General features: G+C 48.1%; 1 long non-coding RNA gene across 1 annotated transcript; it reads right to left on the reverse strand.

The window, feature by feature from the left end:
- Positions 1-305: 305 nt before the first annotated feature.
- Positions 306-26,280, reverse strand: LOC146079411 (uncharacterized). The gene is made up of 3 exons (XR_014474516.1): positions 26,099-26,280; positions 5,373-5,478; positions 306-550 (listed from the first exon to the last, which is right to left on the reverse strand). It is a non-coding gene; the product is annotated as an uncharacterized LOC146079411 (long non-coding RNA).

Consider the following 26,280-nt stretch of genomic DNA (forward strand, 5'->3'; position numbering starts at 1 on the left):
ATAATAATTTCTAATGCCAGATGGGACCATCGTCTCCTCATCTAACTTATGACGGTCATTTGTTTTCATGACATGTTCTTTTACTCGAAAATGGTCGTAACCTCTTAAACCAAGGTAACGTAGTTATCAGCCATGTGTCATGTCATTCGCCATTAATGGTAATCATTCTTATCCTCATTAGCTGTTCTGTTAATGCCCCTCCTGACCTCTAGTAGACCAGGTTTATGCTTGTCTGTAAGTACACTATCTGCATTACTTGTTTACTGACGGTTTCATTTCATAGAAATGGGAAACTAGATTATGAATTTCATTTATGTCAGCACTTTAATTATACCCTACATTCTAGCTTATTATTATTTTTGAAGCTTCGTAATGAATTGTAAATAATGAATCAGTGAACTGAGATTTGTGCACAACCCCCAACTCGGTACTCCTGCGCGGAAAAAGGGGTGTGGCTTTGCAGGAATGGCCTCTTGATGGCCAATGATTTGTGAGCTGCTGGCCACGCCCCCAGATCATCTGTCTACGGGTATAGATGCTCCACGCAGCTCTGTTAAAGACAAGACGAGAAAAAAGTGTGTCACGGTGTGGTGCACCTTTAATGACTCTCACACATAAAAATGAACTTTTATTGTTATAATGTAAAACTAGCGAAATATAAAAACACACAAGACAAGACAACATGAATATGGTGTGTTTAAAAACGGTGGCACTGTTGACAGGTAATTCCCGTCGACACCTGTTATATTACGTCAAATGGATTAATATCCTATATATTAGTGTTCAAATCGGGTTACATTTCCAGTATAGGGGTGTGTATCAACTGCGTGAAATATCGTCACATGTAGTAGGCTTAATGTGACCTGTTATTTGGTCAAATGAGTCATAACAATTGTATCGTTCTCTATATCTTATATTTATGGTAAGTATGTTGTGTCGACCTGTGTCGATGGTTCTGTGTAGGTATTCTTTTTACACATGTGGATTCTTATAAACCAAGGGCAGTTTGAGTAGCCTGTATTCCACAGGTCAGCCCAACTGTCTTATCACCAGTTAGAGATCGTCACACTGAGTTATGCTACAACAGTGTGGTTTCACTACAGATTCTAAGTGCAATGGTATGGTATTACCTAAGTACGGCCACAAATAATTGGAAATGCACACAGTGCTGGCAAATAGGTTATGCTATGTAGCGATATCCTATACAGCAGTGTTCTGGGTACTTGTGAGTTATCCGGGCGTCCGATTTTTTGATTGTATGCCTTAAGTTAAGGCATACAATCAGATGCGATGCAATGCGATATCGCATCGCATCGCATGCGACCATCGGATGCGATGACCCGATTTTTCCATAGGAATCAATGTTAAAATGATTCCTATGGAAAAAGGGGTCCTTTTCATACCCCTACTATCCAAGTGGGCATGGAGTTGGATATAAACCTGTGGCGAGCGTAGCGAGCCACCGAGCCCGAAGCGTGGCGAGCGAAGCGAGCCCCGCGAGGGGACGGTATTCCGTGTCCCCTCGCGGGGCTCGCTACGCTCGCCACGCTTCGGGCTCGGTGGCTCGCTACGCTCGCCACAGGTTTATATCCAACTCCATGCCCACTTGGATAGTAGGGGTATGAAAAGGACCCTTTTTCCCATTGAATTCCATGTTAAAATGGACTCAGTCCATTTTAACATTGATTCCTATGGAAAAATCGGGTCATCGCATCGCATCGCATCGCATCCGATGGTCGCATGCGATGCGATGCGATGTCCCGATCCGACCCGATTTAAAAATCGGACACCCGGATAACTCACAAGTACCGTGTTCTGTTTTACCATAAATTGTCTTTACGATAGACAATGCTAATAGTAGGTTATACTCTATGGTAGTGTCATGTATCACACTGATTTATTCCACCAATGAGTTTTTGATACAATGTATGAGATCAAAATATGATACTTTAATAATAAGCCTGGGAGGCCATATATTGGATATTAGTTGGAGATGACAACCTGTGTGTCGACCGTTGTGTCAACACTTGTGTGCTGGGTTTTCACTTGAACAGTTTCTGTAGATACAAGGCATATGACCATCACTATCCGCATAGATCAGCGCTGGTTAGTATGTTTCTATCTCAGAACTTGTAATTAGTAACAGATTGTATTGATAGGGCTGTATCGGCTGTATGAAATAGCTGGAATTGCTATATGTTACTATATGAATAAAAGCCGAGCAGTCTTATAAAGTGGTCAATCCCTAGTGTGCACACTGCACAGGTTTTTATAGACCAGTAACAGCAGACAGAGTCATTGTGTATGTACTCTGTCCACACGTGGTTCAGCATGATAAATTCAATCGTGGCGTACCCAGGCTGTGTTAGACCAATATTGGTGGATGGTCACACAGTATAACAGCGCACCCCCCTGGTTATGATACTTGTTGAAAAAAGTTTACAGATCAAAATACATTTGTAAATGCTGAGAGTGAGTGAGCGTCACCGCTAGCCGGCGTACGCTTCGCTATTAGCTTTTTCAAGGCTCTGCTAAGCTCTCCCAACTCCCCCCTCACCGTGGGACACTGCGGGCCAGTCCAAAAAATGGGACTGTCCAAATAAATTGGGATAGTTGGGAGGTATGGTATAAGTACTTTCTTCAAATGGCGGCATGTCACTGCCATTGCAGGGGAAAAACTATTCCAGGATCTCCTCAGCGGAAAGAGATTTCCTAGCCGCTTGGGTCATGCGGCCAGCCGGTGGTGTCTGAGATGATCCGACTCTGCACCCTAGGACCACCTGCCTCTCCCTGTTACCCAATGCCGTATTGCATATTATAAACTTGGGTTGGGATGGAGGAGGGGACCAAATTATATTTTTGTACATGGGCTCACCGCCCACAAGTTCCACCAATGGACGACGTGACATCTGCTGCATTACCCCCAGTTGCCAACTTGATCAGTGCATGGGGGAGTGGCCAGAGGCAAGATGCACTGTATGGGGGCGTGGTGACATGATCATGTCAAAGTGGCTCCACCCCCCCACAGCATTATATAGTGGGGGGTAAAGCTACGATGATGCAATTCAGCGAGAATTGCATCATCGGGTCCCGCTTGGTCTGCCCAATTACATACTCTCCAACTGTACCTTTTTGGCAGGTACAGTAGCTTTTTTATGGCTTGTACCTTTTTGTTGGGCCTCCAACTGCCCATAATAAGTATAGGGCCATGTCCCCTTTACATGTGGCCATGCCCCTTTTTAAATTTGTACCGGTTTTCGCTCTTCAGATGTTGGAGGGTATGCAATTGTACATGTAACTTCCCCTTCTGTGTTACCCCTATCTGTCTAACCCTCCCATTTAGAATGTAAGCTCTCACGAGCAGGGCCCTCTCTCCTCTTGTGCCTTTCTTAGAATATATAAACCTCTGCCACCCTGATGATTGCTTCAGTGTCCTGTCCCCTGATGTAAATATCCATATTTACCATGTACTTGTCCTAAACTGTCTTGTACTGTTATTCGTTATCTGTTTTTGCTCATTTGTGTATTGTTAGGCGCTGCGGAACCTTTGTGGCGCCATAGAAATAAATGATAATAATAATAATAAAATGTAAGTTGTGACCAAAGGGTACCTGAGGAATGTGGGGGACTTGCCCACCTTTGCGTACATACAAACTGGGATACAGCTTACAATCATAGGACTGTAGGGACACAGCTTACAATCACAGGACTGTAGGCACACATCTTACAATCATAGGACTGCAGGGACACAGCTTACAGTCACAGGACTGTAGTGACACAGTTTACAACCATAGGACTGTAGGGACACAGCTTACAATCATAGGACTGTAGTGACACAGTTTACAATCATAGGACTGTAGGGACACAGCTTACAATCACAGGACTGTAGGGACACAGCTTATAATCACAGGACTGTAGGGGCACAGCTTACAATCATAGGACTGTAGTGACACAGTTTACAATCATAGGACTGTAGGGACACAGCTTACAATCACAGGACTGTAGGGACACAGCTTATAATCACAGGACTGTAGGGACACAGCTTACAATCATAGGACTGTAGGGACACAGCTTACAATCACAGGACTAAGGGAGGGACACAGCTTACAATCACAGGACTGCAGGGACACAGCTTACAATCACAGGACTGTAGGGACACAGCTTACAATCACAGGACTGTAGGGAGGGACACAGCTTACAATCACAGGACTATAGGGAGGGAACAGGACTATAGGGAGGGACACAGCTTACAATCACAGGACTGTAGAGAGGGACAAAGCTTACAATCACAGGACTGTAGGGAGGGACACAGCTTACAATCACAGGACTATAGGGAGGGACACAGCTTACAATCACAGGACTGTAGGGAGGGACACAGCTTACAATCACAGGACTGTAGGGAGGGTCACAGCTTACAATCACAGGACTGTAGGGAGGGACAAAGCTTACAATCACAGGACTGTAGGGAGGGACACAGCTTACAATCACAGGACTGTAGGGAGGGACACAGCTTACAATCACAGGACTGAAGGGAGGGACACAGCTTACAATCACAGGACTGTAGGGAGGGACACAGCTTACAATCACAGGACTGTAGGGACACAGCTTACAATCACAGGACTGTAGGGAGGGACACAGCTTACAATCACAGGACTGTAGGGAGGGACACAGCTTACAATCACAGGACTGTAGGGAGGGACACAGCTTACAATCACAGGACTGAAGGGAGGGACACAGCTTACAATCACAGGACTGAAGGGAGGGACACAGCTTACAATCACAGGACTGTAGGGAGGGACACAGCTTACAATCACAGGACTGAAGGGAGGGACACAGCTTACAATCACAGGACTGTAGGGAGGGACACAGCTTACAATCACAGGACTGAAGGGAGGGACACAGCTTACAATCACAGGACTGTAGGGAGGGACACAGCTTACAATCACAGGACTGTAGGTTGATCCTCCAAAATAAGGACTGTCATGCTGACAGCGGTACAGTTGGGGGTCGTGCAATTTTGAAAGACATTTATTATAGCCAATCAGATTCTGTCTATCATTTCATTGCTTTCTAGGAAATAATAGACACAATTGTATTGGTTGCTATGGGCAACATCACCTCTCTATTTTTAGAAGTTTTTGGAAATTTACCCCTAAACAATATGTGCTTGTGAACATCTGTAGAATCTTCTAGCCACAATTCTTGGAACAAGAATTATAGGAGTAGAACAGTTGTTCTGTGTAATAGTAACGCCATATACACAATTGCTAAACCATAAAATTATTTGTAAAAATCAAAAATATAAGCAATCTAGTGTATTATTCTTTCAAAAGTACATCACATTCTAGAACAGAACATTCTGAGACACAAACCTTTTTGCTGGGTAACTGCATTTTTTATTTCGGTTCACGACTTTTCCATCTTTCATGTAAACGAGGACCTCTTGTGGCAGGAGTGGAAACATTCACATGTTAGAAACTGTAAAGGCATCAAAACTAGTTTTTAGAAAACCAGAAACTAGAGTTAAACTAGGTGATTCATGTCGCCCTACGGGCACTCTTCACACCGGCGTAAGGGGCTGCGCCCCCTTAATTTGTGAACGTTTGTATTGTGAGACATATGGTTAGAATTGTATGAAAGATGCCCTGTATTCAGGGTTGCAGACCCTCCCGCATTTTGCGGGAGTATCCCGCTTTTTGATTCTTTCTCCCGGTCTCCCGGGAATCTACTGGATCCTCCCGGATTTTAGCCTTCCTGGCAAAAAAGTCAGTGACTGCCATGCGCAAGTCAAAAAGCGCAGCTCCGACGGTAACCTCTGTGCGCCGCGGCTGTCCTATTAAATGACAGCTGGGGACCGGATGTGGTCACCATCATAGCGGCAAGCCGGCAGCAGCAGCATAGCATGGGGCAGCAGCGGGATCATCACCAGCGCACAAGCGAGCAGCAGAGGAGAGGAGGCTACAGGACTCAGGAGCAGCAGAGTGCAGGCCGGCAGCGCCGCAGATGACAGTAAGATAGCGGCTGGCTGCTTCGGCACTTCCCTCCTGCTTATCTCCCACTGCTCCCCGCTGCGCTGTTTACTTTAATGAGAAGAATAAGGCTGTATCTCAAACCCCCGCCCCCCTCAATACAGACACCAAAGTTGCCGCTGCTTCATAAAAATTGTTCCCCTCCCCACTGCCTTATAACATTTTTATGAAGCTGTAATGAGGGTGCAGGAGGAGAGGAACAATTATTTTTATAAAGCAGCAGCAGCGTGGAGGGAGGGAGAGAGGGAGGAAACAAGAAGGATTCCAAGTTGGAAAAATGTAAACAGCGCTAACTTTCTAAAGTACCATCTGAAATGTACTTTGGATAGCTCCGCCCATGGCCCCGCCCCATTTACATGCCGTAAATGGGGTGGGGCCATGGGCGGAGCTATCCAAATTACAATTGAGTGCTCCCACGCCCCCACTCTCCCGCAAAGCCCAGCTAAGAAGACGGCAAGTATGCCTGTATTGCAGTTATAGGTGAAATGTGTTAAATAGAGAGCATATGATGTGGAAGGGGGTGTGTATTGTTTTTTTTTTTATTAAAAAGCGGATACAGAGTAAGATGTACATTGATAGTGTGGATGGTACAGTGACATTTGTGGGTGGGGGGGGGGCTGTGTGTGCATGTTGTTTAGGTGTGTGTGTGTGTGCAATAGTATAGTAGGGTGTTTCTGAGTCAGCGTCTCCCCACTGGCGGAGGTCACGACACAGGAAAACAGGAGGCTGGGTAGTGATAGGGGTGTGTGGGCATAAGGGGGACTTAAGAGGAGGGTGAGGGACACTGTGCAGCTTCTGCCAGTGGGTGAGGGTCCAGCGTGGCAGCACAGAAGTACAGGACGGTGGCCCTGAGTCAGTGTCTCCTCCTACTGGGTGGGAGTTAGGGTGCATGAGAGCAGGAGGCTGGGTGGTAAAGCATGATAGGGGAATGTGGGCAACACAGGGTGAGCGGCTTCCCACTGGCGGAAGTTACGGGGCAGGAGAACAGGAGGCAGGGCAGTGATAGAGCTGTGTGGGCATGAGGGGTAGTAAAGGTTTTTAAGCTGTTGCAGAGTAGGGATGGGCATTGGTGCAGACGCTATCAATGGTTTGCATTGATGGCAATTTTGCACCATGCCATCGATAGTAGTAACATATTACTTGGATAACCATCGATTGTTGTAGCTATCGATGGTCATCCAATATATCTGACTGAATAGGCCGTGGGTCAATCAGAACTTGGTGGCGGGACTTCCTGGTGTGGGGGGCGGAGCTATGCTCCGTGTCCCGGCACCTTAAAAAAATTTGAAACTTGGTGTATGAGAGCAAGAGGCTGTATAATAGTGGTATGTGGGCAAGACATTGATAAAAGTTGTGGCACTTGTGAAGAGGACCGTGGGGACACTTCTGGCAGTGGGGGGCCTTGAATCACTGGAAGAGGGGGTCTGCAAATTGCGGGAGGGGGTTGTGGGGGTCAGTGAATTGCGAGAGGGGGGGTTGTGGGGGTCCGTGATTCGTGGGAGGGGCGCGTGGGGTGATGTGAATAGAGGGAGGGGGCGTGGGGATCCGCGGGGGTCATGAATCGCGGGAGGGGGAGGTCGTGGGGGGCCGCGAATCGCGGGAGGGCGGGTGCGGGGGGTGCCGTGAATAGTGGGAGGGGTGTGTGAATCGCGGGGGAGTGTCACGGGGGGTCGCGAATCGCGGGAGGGGGCGCCAGAGGTACTGTGGGGTTCCGTGAAGCATAGGAGGGGGACCGCAAATCGCAGGAGGGGTTGCGAGGGGTGCCATGAATCACTGGAGGGGGTCTGCAAATTCCGGGGGGGAGCGCAGCGAAGCACGGGAGGGGGGGCGCGGTGAATCGCGGGAGGGGGCTTGGGTCCGCAAATCACGGAAGGGGGGGGGCGCCGTGAATCGCAGGAGGGTGGGTCGCGGGGGTCCCACAAATAGCGGGAGGGGGGGTCGCGGGTGTCCTGTGAATCGCGGGAGGGGGGGCCGCGGGGGTCCCGCAATTGGGGGGAGGGTGGGAGGGGGGGTGTCGTGAATCGTGGGAGGGGTGTGTGAATCGCGGGGGGGGGGGCACGCCGGAGATGCTGTGGGGTTCCGTGAATCGCGGGAGGGGGTCCGCAAATCGCAGGAGGGGTTGCGAGGGGTGCCGTGAATCGCGTGAGGGGGTGCGCAAATTCCGGGGGGGGGAGGCGCGAATCGCGGGAGGGGGTGCGCGGGGGCTAAAATCGAGGGGGGCGCAAATCACAGGAGGGGGGTGCTGTGAATAGCGGGGAGGGGGCGGGGGTTTGCAAATCGCAGGAGGGGGCGCAGCGAATCGCGGGTGGGGGCGCGGTGGTGCTGTAAATCGCGGGGGTTTCATGAATCGCGGGAGGTGGGGTCGCATGGGGCCGCAAATCCTTGGAAGGGGGTCCGCAGGGGGGTGCCGTGTATAGCGGGAGGGGGGTCCGCAAATCACGGGAGGGGGGGTGCCGTGAATCGCTGGAGGGGGGGTTGCGGGGGTCCCGCGAATAGGGGGGTCGCAGGGGTTCCATGAACCGCGGGAGGGGGGGTTGCAGGGTCCCGCGAATCGCGCGGGGGGGAAATCTCGGGGGTCCCGCGGATCGCGGAAGGGGGTGGTCGTGGGGGTCACACGAATCGCGGGGGTCCTGCGAATCGCGGGAGGGGGTGTCGCGGGGTTCCTGCGAATTGCGTGAGGGGGGGTCACTGGGGGGGGGGGGTCGCTGGCAGAGGGGGGGTGCGGGAGTAATGGTGGATGGTGGCTGTGGAGTGTGGAGTAATGGTGGATGGTGGGTGTGTACTGTAGCCCTGGCTGGGTGGGGGGAGTCGATGTCAAGGGGGTGGGATGTGTAGAACGTTATACACATACAACACTTTTCCCTGGAGGGGGCGGATTTGTGTATCCTGCTGGGCAGGATCGTTACCTACACAGGGGATGAGTGACAGATCTGGCTAAATATATAACAGATAAAGTCTTCGGTTAGGTCTTGCCAGCGTAAATAAAGTTATATTCTAATTTTCTCGAAGAATGGTTTGAAATTGGTTATTAGCCATGACAAAATGCTTCAGTGAAGTGTCACAAAACAGGGACTTAGGGGCTCATTTATCATTATCTGTATCTCAGGGTTGCCGACCCTCCCGGAATTACCGGGAGTCTCCTGAAAATCGGGTCCCCCTCCCGGCCCCCCGGAAGGGTGGGCAACCCTCCTGGAATCAGGGGGACCCCCACTGAGCCCCCTGATCGCGGCATTTAAATGCTGCAATCCGCGGTCTCAGAGGGGGCGGAGCTAAAATGACACACTCGTGTCATTTTAGCCCTGCCTCCTACATGGAGATCAGTGATTTTGAATATTTCCCGTAATGGGGCGGGGCTTAATGATGTCAGAGTAAAGCCCCACCCCCGAACGGGTAATGAAAGTCGGCAACCCTGCTGTATCTGAGGAAGCAGATGTGCAGTGGTAACATCGGCCCAACTCACAATGCAATAATTAACTACATCTCACTGATGTATCAATTATCGCACGCTGGTACAGAGCTTGCAATAATGCTCCGGCTTTGTGATGGGTCTCCGCTACTATACTTGGTGAAGTGCTGGGAAATGGTGCTGATGATTCAATGTAAATGTATCTATCTCTCATTCCTTTTTTCCCCAAAGTGTAATGTGGGCTAAGTGACATGAGGGAGATTGCTAGACTAATGAGGGAGAGAGGGAGATTGCTGCTATGTCAGGGAGTCTCCTGCAGAATGCAGGATGGGAGGTAACTATGAACTAATGGTAAAGGTCTATCACGGCAAGGAGTTAACAAACGTAATGCAGTCTTTTGCAGGGCCATCTTTAGGTCTATGGGGGCCCCGGACAACAATCACCATATACAGTAATGGTGGTTATAAAAATAAATGATAATTTATCTTTCATCATTGTGATTGTGTTCAGTTCCTTAAGAAAAAAAGATATAGCATGTTTTTAAAAAAACTAATGGAAAAGTATATAGTGCCGTTGTTTATGAATAATTCACAATAACTGATATGTTCAGCACCACACAGCTCAAAGCCCGCAGCCAGCCAGTCACACACTGATGGCACCGCTGAGGAAGGAGCCGAGTGAAATGACGCTGCCTCACTCTCAGCTCCTGGATATCCCCCAAAATCCCAGCATCCATCTTGGTGACTGTGAAATCCCACATGAGGCTCACAGTGACTTCAGCAGCACCACGGCGGACGGCGCTGGCAGCGGCTGTGTAGTGAGGAAATCGGAGACACAGCTAAATCATGCTGTGTTGCGATTTCAGTACCAGCGCTTTGCGCAATTCAGGGGGAAAGTGTTTGGGTCCTAATGTGTGGTGGTCCCGTTATGACCACCCCTGTCTCCCCTCCTTGGATCCGACAATGGTTTTTTGCTGCTGCAAAAAAAGCGGCATGTGCCCAGTAAGCACCTGCCTCCCATCTGAAGGGGCCAGGGTGCAATGCATTATGGGAGAGAGAATGAGGGCGTCATGTCATTAAAATAACAAGCAGTGTTGGGATTTCACTATGAGAACAAGCCATATGCATCATGAAATCCAGGGGCCGAACTCTGGGAGGCAATGGAGTCATTTGCCGCCGGGCTCATGCTCTCAAGGGGGCACCTCTCTTTTAAAACAATTAATTCAAATCCATTGATATTGCTTCTGTGGCTGATTCCCCCTCCTAGCAGGACCATAGAGGTTACATTCTCTTTATTTTAAACATAATACACATAACATACATAGACACATGCAAAAATATATTAATATAAGGTGGTATGTGTGTGTTTGTGGGGAAGGGGGGGCACCAATATTTATCTTGCCTCCGGGCAACTGGAATGAACTTACGCCACTAATGAAATCTATAACACGTAATACTACAGAGGCAGAAACATACTGTACATTGAAATAACTTTATGTCTAATGTGGAACTGTGTGTAATTGTTGTAGTTAATACAATCTCGTACGGCACCATAATAAGGAAACATAATTATCTGCTACATGAATATCTCTATTTAATTGACATTGCTGTAAAATAATTAAGATGATTATCAGCTTTTTATGGAGTCAGATTAAAGCTGTAAATTCCTAAATCAGAATTTTTTATCTTTTGCGATAACAATAATTGGCAAGAGTAGAAGCGGAAATGTTCATCGAGGAAATGTTTTTCATGTTGATAAGGTTTTAATCTTTTCAGGTGACGTAATTAGGACTTGCTCTGTATTTATGTTCTTTCTTGCTGCATTTATAGTTTAACCCATATTAAGTTTGTATAAGTCGGACACAACTGATTGGAACTTCAATCCCCAGATGTATGAATGAGAAGGGTTGACCCCAGGAAGGTCGACATTCATTACGTCGACCCCTGAAGGTCAACAGGCATTAGGTCGACACGCGTTTGGGTTGACAGGGTCATTAGGTCGACACAAGCATTAGGTCGACATGGGGAAGGTCGACTGTTAAAATGTCGACATGTGGTTTTCACTTTCTTTTTGTTCCTGAATGTCGACACAGTTGACATGGACATCATATTAGTGCACCGCGTCCTCGCGCATGGCTCGCTGCGCTCAGCGCACTATTTTATTTTCCCTCCACGCCCTAGTGGATGGTAGGGCATGAAATACTGCACATGACAAAACCCAAATCGACCTTTTGACTGTTGACCCAATGACCCAGTCCACCTAAAAGCCAAGTCTACATATCTCCCAACTTTTAGGAGGGACGCTTGTACGTTTTCGGCACTGTGGCAGCATGAATAGACTTCCAACTGTTCCCCCACCCCCGTTGGCCCCAGGCGGGACTAGGGAATGTCCCCAAAAACAGGACATTCCCGGAGAAAGCGAGACAGTTGGGAGGTATGTGTCGACCTATTGAGGGTGTCGACCTTCTGTGGTCCACCTAGTGACCGTATACGGAATGAGAAACCCCAGATATGTCAGAGATTGTTTTGCCCAGAGTTGATTCTTGAGTCCACGTAGAGTTCTTTAAGTAAAGAGCCTATTTATGATAAGTGGCGGTTGGGCCCCCAAAGGGTAACATTCCTTATCGCCACATATCTTGGTATGTGCAATGCTATGTGGAGGGTCAATACAGCTAGTAATACCAATACAGCTGCACCAATAAGCTAGCCAACCAATCAAAATTGCTGTACAGCATGGTTGCAGGGTACATGATTGCACCTATACAATTTATTTACCTCAGAAAAAGGGGGGGATTGTTACTATGCACAGGCTAATACAATTTCATTCAGCCAGAATTTTTGGAAAAATAAGGGTATATCCTATTAATTTATGGAGACCCTAACCATGTTATACAGGATTATTTTATAAACTAAATAACATGTCTGGCGGTGCTCCCATAGAGTTTCAATTAAATATTCAAAAAGAAAAGAGAAAAGAAACTCTTTTTTTGCTGGGGCACTACTTACTAAATCTATACAATGTTTAAAATATTTTATTCAATTTTGATAAAAAAACATACATCACATATAACTAAGACAAACATACAGTGCGAGATTAGTTTGTGCTACTAATATATACGTTTTATCTATGTGTGTAGCACAAAAATCAAGTAGAATGAACCGTGCTAGGTGAAAAATTGTACATTAGAATTCAAGAAGATATGGGTAAGAAAATTGTATTACCACTTTAATAAGTTAGAGATGTCCCTGTGATCTGGTAAGTCTGAAATTGGATATTTACCTCACAAGAGTCCGGCACTTCAAAATTCACCGACAAAATAGCACTGGCGATATGTTATACAGTACGTTATTGTCTTTTAATTCCTTTCTAAGCTTTTGTCTTCTACAAGTAACCTATGAATGAGGGACGTATAGAAACCGTACCTTTAAATAAAGCACTAATATGTAGAGAGATGCCAACTAATCAGCTTAGGCTGTGTTTGAAAAATGACAGTGGCTGATTCGTTGGTACTTTATCCCTCCCCACTTTATCTCTCCCCAAGCTTTGACCAATCCCCCCCCCCCCCCCAATAGGGGAATGTGCGGTGTGTCACACTATTGCTGGTTTCAGTATGATGAGACAGCTGTACCTGATGTCAGTTGCTAGGGAACAATGCACGGATGAGCCCCCTCCTGTTGCGAGCCAGCATGATGGAAATAGCTGGCAGGCATGAGACAGCAGAAATACTGTATAAAAGGATATTGGAATGTGTATACTCAACCCAGAGGAGCATTGCTCATTATTTTATGTGTAGCTTGGAAATTCGGCAATCTTTATATTATTTTTTGAAATGGAGATCTGCTTCCATACATGCGATATAGCCTTTAGTGCAGAAATTGGTTTTCTATGCTGATGAGGATAAGGCTGGGTAAACACTATACAATGCGTACACAGAATGACATCAGCAGAGGTGGGACCCGGAGGCATATACACTTGCAGATGTGGGCAGTGGCGGAACGTGGGCGTACGCCATGCTGCATTTGCCTAACGACATCCTCTGTTGGCCCCGCACGTAGGTCTGACTGAAGATGTCACTGAAGGTGGCCCTCCAGCTGTTGTGAAACTACACATCCCAGCATGCCTTGCAATAGTTTTAGCATTCCCTAAGAGCAAAACTGTGGCAAGGCATGATGGGACTTAAAGTTTCACAATAGCTGGAGGGCCATAGTTTGGCTTGGTGCTTAAAAGTTCTGGAAATGTAAGTTTTATGGAGGTGTCATAGCTGCTGCCTTGGTGTAGCAAGCTGAAATTAGGTTGGCGCGCTCATTGGCAGAAACAATTGAATAGCATCCAGCCAGCTTACATGAGTGTGGGGAGGAGTGAAAGCAATTGAATACCAACCTATATAGATATAGGACACTACACCCCCTAACAGGACCACTGGACAGGATCATATTATTAACTTGTCTTTACTTTATTATAAGGTACCCACGGCTTCCACAATTTCCAACAGTAATAAGCTATGGAAATTACAGAAATACATAACATAAATATAAGCAGCATATACAGCATAGGGCATGACGAAGGGATAGGAGAAACAGAGCAGTGGCGCATTCAGGGGGGGGGGGGGGGTCTGCATAGCAGGAAACCCCTCAACCAATGGCTGGCTAGAATCCCACTCAGAGAGTATGTGTGGATGCACTGCGGAGGGGTTACCAAGCACCCTCTGGGTATTTTGGGGGATTCTTTCTTTCTGTTTGTTTCATGTTCCTTTTCTGTTTACCTTTTCGTCTGTATTGTGTATAGGGCCATACAACTACAGCCCCGATTGCCAATTCTGCAGATCTGATCGGTAATCCTATTCGCCGATCAATACTTATTTATAATCGGTGATCCGTGGCAGATCGTACGCGAACACATCCCCTCCGCCTGGCTGAAAATTCATTTCATGGTCACTCAACATCGAATGATTTTTTGGGGTTTCGCAGATAAAAGTCAGTCTGAACTGACGTCAGCCATCTGCCCCGAGCAGGGGACCCCACTCCCGTGTTCCCAGGGGAATGGCCGGAGTTTTCATGGGGACGCCCATAAAACGCTGGGAGTTCCCCATATTTTTTTTTTTATTACCAGTTTCTTATATAGCGCACACATATTCCGCAGCGCTGTACAGAGAATATTTGAACATTCACATCAATCCCTGCCCCAGAGGAGCTTACAATCTATATACCATACCACATGTACTCACAGACATTCTAGGGTCATTTTGTAAAGAGCCAATTAGCCTACCAGTATATTTTTGGATTGTGGGAGGAAACCGGAGTGCCCGGAAGAAACCCACGCAAGCACGGGGAGAATATACAAACTCCGCACAGTTAGAGCCATGGTGGGAATGGAACCTATGACCTCAGATGCCACCCCTGGTGCCAAATACAGCAGGGTTGCCGACTTTGTTATTCTCCTCTCCGGGAGAAGCCCGGAGAGGAGAGTTTCAGCAGCCGCTCAGGGGGTGGGGCTTAAGCGTGACATCACTAAGCCCCGCCCCCACGCTGCTAAACCAGTAAATTTACGGATCTCCGTGGAGGGGGCGGGGCTAAAATGACGCGATTGTGTCATTTTAGCCCCGCCCCCTCCTCTGAGACCCGAGGATTGCGGCATTTTAATGCCGCGATCCGGGGGACAGCGGGGGTGCCCCCTAAATCCGGGAGGGTTGCCCACCCTGAATCCGGGAGGGTTGCCCACCCTTCCGGGGGCCGGGAGGGGGGACCCGATTTTCGGGAGACTCCCGGAAATTCCGGGAGGGTCGGCAACCCTGAAACACAGGCATGCGCAGACCCCCCCACCATTGGCCTCTACGTCCAAGTTTGGCAGACAGCTCGCACTGCCGCTGAACTCGGGTGGCATTAAATCTCGTCCTATGTCTCTGCTATCAGCAATTTGGCAATTCAGAGCAGCATAGATCAAACCAAATGAATGCTGTGAATATTTTTGGTTGATTACCGCTAAGCCCTGTTAGTACATCTGCTTCAGTCTTTATGTAATCTCCTTCAGAGAGGGAATACATCAGTTGCCATGTCTGCCAGTTAAGCTCTTGGTGAGAGGAGAGTGCTCTTCAGTGCTTCCATTCAGAATACAAGCTGAAGCTGAAAGGAATGCTGTCGCTTTGTCATACAACATACTTCAATGCTGCAGAGAAATCTGACAAAGAATGCACCTGCCCATAATGCACTTCTGCTGAGACGCAGCCATCCTCTAGCCAGGGACTGTTTTCTCTGAGACCCAGAGGCCTATTCATTACATTGATAGAATGCTAGCCTGAAACTCCCGGATGGCACACTCTGTGCAGGGCACAGAGCGTGGGAAAGTCATACTTTATCGCCTCAGCTATCAGTAGACATCAACCTCAAAATATACTCTACTTGGAAATAAATAATTCATGTCTTCCGTGTTCTGTAGTGTTTTCACCGTAGAACATGATATGGGTTTTCTCTGTTGCTGAATTTGTAATGGTTTACCATGATTAAGGTATATACAGCGGTGGCTCTACCTGTAACTGGGGGGGGGGGGGGGGGATGCTGCCACTGGGTGCGCTGGCTGGGTCCCCATTGGTCCCTGCTGCCAGGGTCCCGGCATCTGTATAATACATTTGTCAGGCACTGGGCCTGGCACATGCGCAAAAGCCTGGCTTCTATGGACTGTGTCGGCTTCAGTCCATAGAAGCCTGCTACGGTTTCATGGCAAGCCAGAGAGCGACTTCCTACAGGAACCCTGCCTATCGCAGACCGGACTGGCAGTCCCGGAGGGAGGAAACACCTGTCATACCTCCCAACTGTCCCGTGGGACACTGCTGGCCCCAGGTGGGCAGCAGGAACGTCCCCAAAAACCAGGACGTTCCCGCGGCCTGCCCGGGGCCAGCAGTGTCCCATGGCGGGGGAGTCTATTGGGGGTCCCAGCTGCCACCCGATTGTCAGCGGGGAATAGACGATGTGCGCATGCACACAGCGTTTATTCCCCGCAGGCAGAGGGGCAGCAGCAGCAAAAGACAGGGGCGTGGCCTCGCACGATTGAGGCAATTTGAAGGCCACGCCCCCTCACCACAAGGTCGCGTACCCAAAGGTCCACGTCATGCAAAGGTCCCACTGGACCACCATTGAAAGTTGGGAGGTATGGCCAAACCTGTCCTCAAGATCTACCAACAGTTCATGTTTTTCAGGCAACCTGTGGATCTATAGTAGGAAGAAACAGTGGTGTAGCTAGGTGCCACTGCGCCCGGAGCAAGGGCATGTTTCGCGCCCCCTCCCCCCCAATTTGTAGTAGGTGAGACTCCTGCTCAGTGAAAAGTGGGCAGGGACCAACATTTTACCACACACCGTAATGCCCATTGCACATTTTAGTGAACTTTGTAATTCCAATTACAAATAAGCCCACACATGATGCCCATTGCATACTATATAACACTCCGCAATGCCCATGACATACTATATAACACTCCGCAATGCCCATGACATACTATATAACACACCGTAATGCCCATGACATACTATATAACACTCCGCAATGCCCATGACATACTATATAACACTCCGCAATGCCCATGACATACTATATAACGCTCCGCAATGCCCATGACATACTATATAACACTCCGCAATGCCCATGACATACTATATAACACTCTGCAATGCCCATGACATACTATATAACGCTCCGCAATGCCCATGACATACTATATAACGCTCTGCAATGCCCATGACATACTATATAACACTCCGCAATGCCCATGACATACTATATAACACTCTGCAATGCCCATGACATACTATATAACACTCCGCAATGCCCATGACATACTATATAACACTCCGCAATGCCCATGACATACTATATAACACTCCGCAATGCCCATGACATACTATATAACACTCCGCAATGCCCATGACATACTATATAACACTCCGCAATACCCATGACATACTATATAACACACCGCAATGCCCATGACATACTATATAACACACCGCAATGCCCATGACATACTATATAACACTCCGCAATGCCCATGACATACTATATAACACACCGCAATGCCCATGACATACTATATAACACTCCGCAATGCCCATGACATACTATATAACACTCCGCAATGCCCATGACATACTATATAACACTCCGCAATGCCCATGACATACTATATAACGCTCCGCAATGCCCATGACATACTATATAACGCTCCGCAATGCCCATGACATACTATATAACGCTCGGCAATGCCCATGACATACTAAATAACACTCCGCAATGCCCATGACATACTATATAACACTCCGCAATGCCCATGACATACTATATAACACTCCGCAATGCCCATCACATACTATATAACACTCCGCAATGCCCATGACATACTATATAACACTCCGCAATGCCCATGACATACTATATAACACTCCGCAATGCCCATGACATACTATATAACACTCCGCAATGCCCATGACATACTATATAACACTCCGCAATGCCCATGACATACTATATAACACTCCGCAATGCCCATGACATACTATATAACACTCCGCAATGCCCATGACATACTATATAACACACCGTAATGCCCATGACATACTATATAACACACCGCAATGCCCATGACATACTATATAACACACCGCAATGCCCATGACATACTATATAACACACTGTAATGCCCATTACATACTATATAACACACCGTAATGCCCATGACATACTATATAACACACCGCAATGCCCATGACATACTATATAACACACGGCAATGCCCATGACATACTATATAACACCGTAATGCCCATGACATACTATATAACACTCCGCAATGCCCATTACATACTATATAACACACCGTAATGCACATGACATACTATATAACACTCTGCAATGCCCATGACATACTATATAACGCTCCGCAATGCCCATGACATACTATATAACACACGGCAATGCCCATGACATACTATATAACACCGTAATGCCCATGACATACTATATAACACTCCGCAATGCCCATTACATACTATATAACACCGTAATGCCCATGACATACTATATAACACTCCGCAATGCCCATGACATACTATATAACACTCCGCAATGCCCATGACATACTATATAACACTCCGCAATGCCCATGACATACTATATAACACTCTGCAATGCCCATGACATACTATATAACACTCTGAAATGCCCATGACATACTATATAACGCTCCGCAATGCCCATGACATACTATATAACGCTCCGCAATGCCCATGACATACTATATAACACACAGTAATGCCCATAACATACTATATAACACTCCGCAATGCCCATGACATACTATATAACACTCTGCAATGCCCATGACATACTATATAACACTCTGAAATGCCCATGACATACTATATAACGCTCCGCAATGCCCATGACATACTATATAACGCTCCGCAATGCCCATGACATACTATATAACACACAGTAATGCCCATAACATACTATATAACACTCCGCAATGCCCATGACATACTATATAACACTCTGCAATGCCCATGACATACTATATAACACTCTGCAATGCCCATGACATACTATATAACACTCCGCAATGCCCATGACATACTATATAACGCTCCGCAATGCCCATGACATACTATATAACGCTCCGCAATGCCCATGACATACTATATAACGCTCCGCAATGCCCATGACATACTATATAACACACAGTAATGCCCATTACATACTATATAACACACCGCAATGCCCATGACATGCTATATAACACTCCGCAATGCCCATGACATACTATATAACACTCCGCAATGCCCATGACATACTATATAACACACCGTAATGCCCATGACATACTATATAACACACCGCAATGCCCATGACATACTATATAACACACCGCAATGCCCATGACATACTATATAACACACCGCAATGCCCATGACATACTATATAACACACCATAATGCCCATAACATACTATATAACACTCCGCAATGCCCGTGACATACTATATAACACTCCGCAATGCCCGTGACATACTATATAACACTCCGCAATGCCCATCACATACTATATAACACTCCGCAATGCCCATCACATACTATATAACACTCTGCAATGCCCATGACATACCATATAACACTCCGCAATGCCCATGACATACCATATAACACTCCGCAATGCCCATGACATACTATATAACACTCCGCAATGCCCATTACATACAACACACCATAATGCCATTTACACATTTGACACATAAGTGCCACTTACCTACATGCTCAATGCCAGGGGCTTCATGCTCAATGCCAAGGGGCTTCATGCTCGATGCCAAGGGGGCAGTAGGGTGCAGCAGGGTGGGCGGGTGCAGTAGGATGCAGCAGGGTGGGTTGGTGGGTGCAGTAGAATGCAGCAGGGTGGGTGCAATAGGATGCAGCAGGGTGGGTGGGTGCAGTAGGGTGGGTTTGTGGGTGCAGCAGGGTGGGTGTGTTATGTGGTTAGGAGGGTAAGTGCAGTAGTGTGCAGGAGGGTGGGTGCAGCAGGGTGGATTGCAGTAGTGCGCCGCAGGGTGGGCGGGTGCAGAAGGGTGGGTGCAGAAGGGTGGGTGCAGCAGGGTGGGAGTACACCATACTTAGACAGCCAGCCGCCCCCCCTGCCTGTGCTGACAGAGACAGTCGATGCACTGCAGCATGTGTGCTGTGCACCCCTCCCCTCCCCAGTGCCAGTGTGCACCGCCCGCCCGCTCACGGCTCTCCCCGCTGCGCTGTGTCCGGGAGAGAGATGCGGCTATGTAAAATTCATATCTCCCACTGGACCGCTAGCCATTAGGCACTCGCGGTCCAGCAGCCATTGGCTGCTGGACCGCAAGCGCCCATTGGCTAGCGGTCCAGCGGGACCCGTGAATTTTACATAGCAGCAGCAGTGTGCAGCACGTCTCTCTCACCGGACTAGAGATGGGCAAAACGGCTCTCAGTGAAAAGATACGGATCTTTTAGACGACTCCTCGACTCACTTTTAAAGAAAGGGGGAATATACATGACCGAGTAAAAACACTGATCGATTGCTGGGTGCAGAATCGCCATCGATGGCAACCATCGATGGCATTTGCACCGATGGCCATCCCTGGCAGCAGCAGCTAATCTTTCTATCACTTGTCGTCACAGCACTGTACTCAGTCTACAGAGGTAGTACATCTCAGCTGCCACAGGTGGCAGCACTGAGATCAGGAAAATGCATTGCAAACTGAAACGGATCACCTTTTTGGGATCGGCGGCTCATTCGTTCTTGGGTGGAATCCGTTCAGAAGATCCGGTTCGTTCGCGAACGACCCATCTCTACACCGGACGGAGAGGGGGAGCTAGCTGGCGGGCGAGTGGGGGAGCTGGCTGGCGAGCGAGAGGGCGAGCTGGCGGTGCCACAGTACAGCTCCGGCGCCATGCAATCTTCCTGCGCCCGGAGCGTGTGCTCCGCCCTCGCTACGCCTCTGGGAAGAAAGCCCTTTCTGAGCAAAATCGTGATCAATATCGCCTAGTGTGTATGGTGCTTATGTCATTTGCTCACCTATTATCCTGGCTTATATACCACTATCAGCACAACAGCAGGGAGGCCTTATCTACCATTGCTTGTTGTGTGTCACTTATACCCCTTTTACACCAAAAACCCTGGTCCGACCCTGGTCTATGAACGCTGGAGTTTCCAGGGTCTGACCCTGCTTTATACTGCATTTACACAGCACTTCGACCTGGGTCGGACCTGGGTCTGCACCATTTACACTGAACCTGGGTCAGCCCTGCCTTTCCTTGTTGATATATATATATATATATATATATAGATATCTATAGATAGATATCTATATATATATAGATATCTATATATATATATATATCTATATCTATATATATATATCTATATAGATATATCTATATAGATATATCTATATAGATATAAATATATCTATATAGATGGGATGCGGTCATTTGGTCTACTGCATTATGGTAGACAGTCATTAGGTCGAATCCATTAGGTCGACATGCTAAAAGGTCGACATGACTCTAGGTCGACATGGGAAAAGGTCGACATGATTCTAGTTCGAAAGGTCATTAGTTCGACAGGTCATTAGTTCGACAAGGTCATTAGTTCGACATTGTCTATGTCGACATTCACAAGGTCGACATGGAGTTTTTCACTGTTTTTTGAGCCAACATGTGCCGACAGGCGGTATTTCATGCCCTACCATCCACTAGGGCGTGGTGGGAGAATAAAATAGTGTGCCGAGCGTAGCGAGGCACCGTGCCCGACGCATTGCGAGCGCAGCGAGCGATGCGAGGGGATGCAGTGCACTTTAAACTGTGTCCATGTCGACTGTGTTGACATTCAGGTAAAAAAAACAGTGAAAAACCCCATGTCGACCTTGTGAATGTCGACATAGACAATGTCGAACTAATGACCTTGTCGAACTAATGACCTGTCGACCTAATGACCTTTCGCCCTAGAATCATGTCGACCTTTTCCCATGTCGACCTAGAATCATGTCGACCTTTTAGCATGTCGACCTAATGGATTCGACCTAATGACTTTCTACCATAATGCAATAGACCAAATGATCCCAACCCAGATCTATATAGATCTATCTATATAGCTTGGAGTGGGTAGAGGGGGGAAGCTGTCCCCGGGTGCTGTGAGGGTAGAGGGGGAAAGCTGTCCCTGGGTGCTTTGGGGGTAGGGGGGGGGAAGCTGTCCCCGGGTGCTGTGAGGTAGAGGGGGGTCCCTGCGGCTGCTGAGGGGAGAGGGGGTACCTGTCAGCCTGACACTATGATTGCCAGAGCTGCCGCTGCTGTATCTCCCCCCGGTGGCCGGTCCTTGCGGCGGATGGACAGTCAGTGTCGGCTGTCCCCTGCGCCAGAGGGACCGCCGACACTGACTGTCCATCCGCCGCAAGGACCGGCCGCCGGGGGGAGATACAGCAGTGGCAGCGCCGTGTCAGGCTGGCCGCTGACAGGTACCACATCTCTCCTCAGTAGCCGCAGGGACCCCCCTCCTCCCGCAGCACCTGGGGACAGCTTCCCCAGCGCTGCACGCTGTGGACCCGCTGCGGGTGCCGGGACCCGCAGCAGGACCATTTACACCGCCATTTACACGGGTCCCATCCGGGTAAATGGACCCGTGTAAATGGACACGGATACCCCCCATTTACACCGCCAAAGATCCGGGTCTGACCCGCCGCTGACCCGGATTTTTCGGCGGTGTAAAAGGGGTATTAGAGAGATAACAACCACAGCTTTATTAGGTAGGGAGAGACATTTATCTCAACAATAAAAAAAGCAAAAGCATAGATTGATTTACATTCAATCATTAATACTAGTTACAAAAAAATCTTGTTATTATATCATTTTATTATTTATCTTTTATTCTAACATTGGGCCTGATTCAGACCTGACTGTACAGCAGACGATTATCGATACACGGCACATGCGTGCCCGGGAGTGTTTGTGATATCAGCTCCAGGCCACATACGCCTTTTTCCATCGCATGGCCGAATAAGTCTAGGGCCACAATCCTGTGATGAGTTGTGGACAGTGTAGAGATCATTTGATGGTGAGCCTGTGACGATGGGTTTTGGACAGTTTTGTACAGCTGGGAATGGACGTGCAGCCGTACACATCCAAACACACAGCATACTTGCCCACCCTGCTGCATTTAACAGGAGGCTACAGATTTTTGCCTGAGCCTCCTGCTGCCCCCTTAAAAAAAAACCATTACCTCCTGATTTTTGGGACTCATTCTGTGAAATCCAGACTGCCCATAGACACACACACGCACATTTTTAACACACAATTAAGCTACCAAACACAGAGAAAACGTACAAACTCCACAGAGTGTCTTCGCTGGCAACTCAAGTCATAACAGGGGGGGGGGGGGGGGGGCAGATGTAACATGTGCAGAGAGAGTTAGATTTGGGTTATTTTGTTTCTGTGCAGGGTAAATACTGGCTGCTTTATTTTTACACAACAATATAGATCTCACTTTGAAGTAAAACCCCACCCAAATCTAACTCTCTCTGCACATGTCACATCTGCCCCACCTGCAGTGCACATGTTTTTTTCTATATATCTATATATATATATATAGATCTATATAGATCTATATAGATCTATCTATATAGCTTGGAGTGGGTAGAGGGGGGAAGCTGTCCCCGGGTGCTGTGAGGGTAGAGGGGGAAAGCTGTCCCCGGGTGCTTTGGGGGTAGGGGGGGGGAAGCTGTCCCCGGGTGCTGTGAGGAGGAGGGGGGTCCCTGCGGCTGCTGAGGGGAGAGGGGGTACCTGTCAGCCTGACACTATGATTGCCAGCCAGGGCCGGTGCTAGGTTCTCTGGCTCCCTCCTGCAAACTGTATATTTGCGCCCTCCCATATTTAATGGCACACACAAATAAAGGGTGTGGTATTATAAGGAAGGGGCACAGCCACACAATAGTACTGCTAGTTAAATTACACCATACAGTAGCACAATCCACATTACACCGTACCTGGTGTCCCTTTATACACAAAGCCCACAGTAGTGCCCCTTATACATAATGCCCACAAAAGTATTATACACAATGCTCACAGAAGTAATGCCCCTTTAACATAATGCTGGTGCCACTTAAAACACCTACAGTAGTAATGTCCCTTATACATAACTCACATAGTAGCATTACTTAAAAACTCAATGCACACAATAGTAGTGCCCCTTATACATAACGCTCACAGTAGATCCCATTACATATGAAATCCACAGTAGGAATGCACCTTATCCACATCATGCCCACAGTAGTAGAGACGTAAGGTGGGTAGAGAGCAAAGGAGTAATAGGAAAGGGGAGGCACGAGAAGGGGAAATGTTAGAAAAACAGTGATTTGTGAGGGGAGCAAGGGAAAAGTGGGTGCTGAGGGAAAATGGTGGAATATGAATGGAGTATAGAAATGATAGATGGGGTACAAGGAAAAGAGATAGGAGGAAAAAGATGGAACAAGGTTATGGGGAGCCAGATGCTGGGCAGAGAGAGGGTAGGACAGTGAGATGTCGAGCAGTGTGGAGGGTACCGAAGCTAGGCTGAGAGAGGGGTACAGACATATGCGTGCGCAGATCATATTATATGGGTGTGTACAGCCGGCATAGAGAGACTCATGGCTATAGGGAGGGCATAGAGAGACATAGGGAGGGCATAGTGAGATGCAGGGCGCTGTGTAGGACATAGTGAGATGCAGGGTGCTGTGTAGGACATAGTGAGATGCAGGGCACTGTGTAGGACATAGTGAGATGCAGGGCGCCGTGTAGGACATAGTGAGATGCAGGGCGCCGTGTAGGACATAGTGAGATGCAGGGCGCCGTGTAGGACATAGTGAGATGCAGGGTGGTGTGTAGGACATAGTGAGATGCAGGGCACTAGGGAGAGCATAGAGTGACACAGGGCAGATGTGACGAGAGAGAATGAAAAATTAAAAATGGTTTATTAATTTATCATTGCTTTGTTGTCAATAATAATTAATGGCAACACACTGATAATAAATTAATAAACCATTTTTATTTTTTTCATTCTATCTCACCTCACCTGTTGATCTGTTGCACCATTTAGTTCAATCCACATTTAATTTACTACTAGGGGTCTATCAGCGAGAGACACCCCAAACTAAAGGCAGCACAGTCAATATCACTCATATCACCTATTAAAATAGAACATTCAAGGAAGAACATACAAATAGGGAGTGCACAAACACATACATCCAGGCAAGTCATGCCCAGCCACCATGCACCCCATCCATGCCGCATTTATTTTATTTTCATGTTATATGGAGGCCTCCACCTTCCTGCCTCTGCTGCTGAGGCCTCCTCATCCTCTGCCTTCGTGCCACTGCACATTGCTAAGCAGCAGCCACCTCTACAGAGCTACCTATGAGGTGGCCAGGACTTAAGTAACATGTCACGGAAGCCCCAACCCTGCACATGATGTGTGACAGGGTCGGCTGGCGGTGTGTGGATTAGGGTGTGCCTGTGCACACCTCACACACCCAGTGTGCATGCATATGGGGACAGATGTGGGGAGAGAGGTGGGGTAGATGCTGGGGGGTCAGATTCTGGGCAGAGGGGCAGATGGTGGGGACACAGGAACAGATGCTGAGCAGAGAGGGATAGGGGTAATGATGATGGGCAGGAAAAGGGTGGGACAGATGATAGGCAGAGGGAGGGGGACAGATGATGGGCAGAGAGAGGGGAGAGGAGCTGGGCAGATAGAGGGGGGCAGACGATGGGCAGGGAGAGGGGGGGATAGATAGTGGGCAGGGAGCAGAAGGCACATGCTGGGTAGGGAGATGTTGGGATAGATGATAGGCAGGGAGAGGGGGCAAATACTGGGCAGGGACAAATGGTGGGCAGGAGAGGGGGACAGGACAGTTGCTGGGCAGTGAGAGGAAGGCAGATACTGGGTAGGGAGGGGTGGGGCAGATGATGGGCAGGGAGAGAGGGCAAATACAGGGCAGGGAGAGATGGTGGGCAGGAGGGGACAGGACAGATACTGGGCAGGAAGGAGGTGGGACAGATGATGGGGAGAGAGAGAAGCTGCTGCAGGGAGAGGCAGGAGCTTGTACAGAGACAGAGAAGGCAGAGGGTGTACTCACAGAGGACGTCATTCTGTTACATCTTGTGGTTCAGCCAGGGATCAAAGGAGCATGTTATAGGCTCCTCCAATCAGTGGCTCTTATCATCAGCATGTGCCGAGCTCCTCCAATCCCTGCTCGGCACATGCTGTCCTGTGAGATGAGTGAGGAAGGTCTGAACTGAAGTCGGCACCGCAGTTAGG

The sequence above is a fragment of the Crinia signifera genome, chromosome 5 (assembly GCF_055691185.1).
Source record: "Crinia signifera chromosome 5, ASM5569118v1, whole genome shotgun sequence".
NCBI classification, from domain to species: Eukaryota; Metazoa; Chordata; class Amphibia; order Anura; family Myobatrachidae; genus Crinia; species Crinia signifera.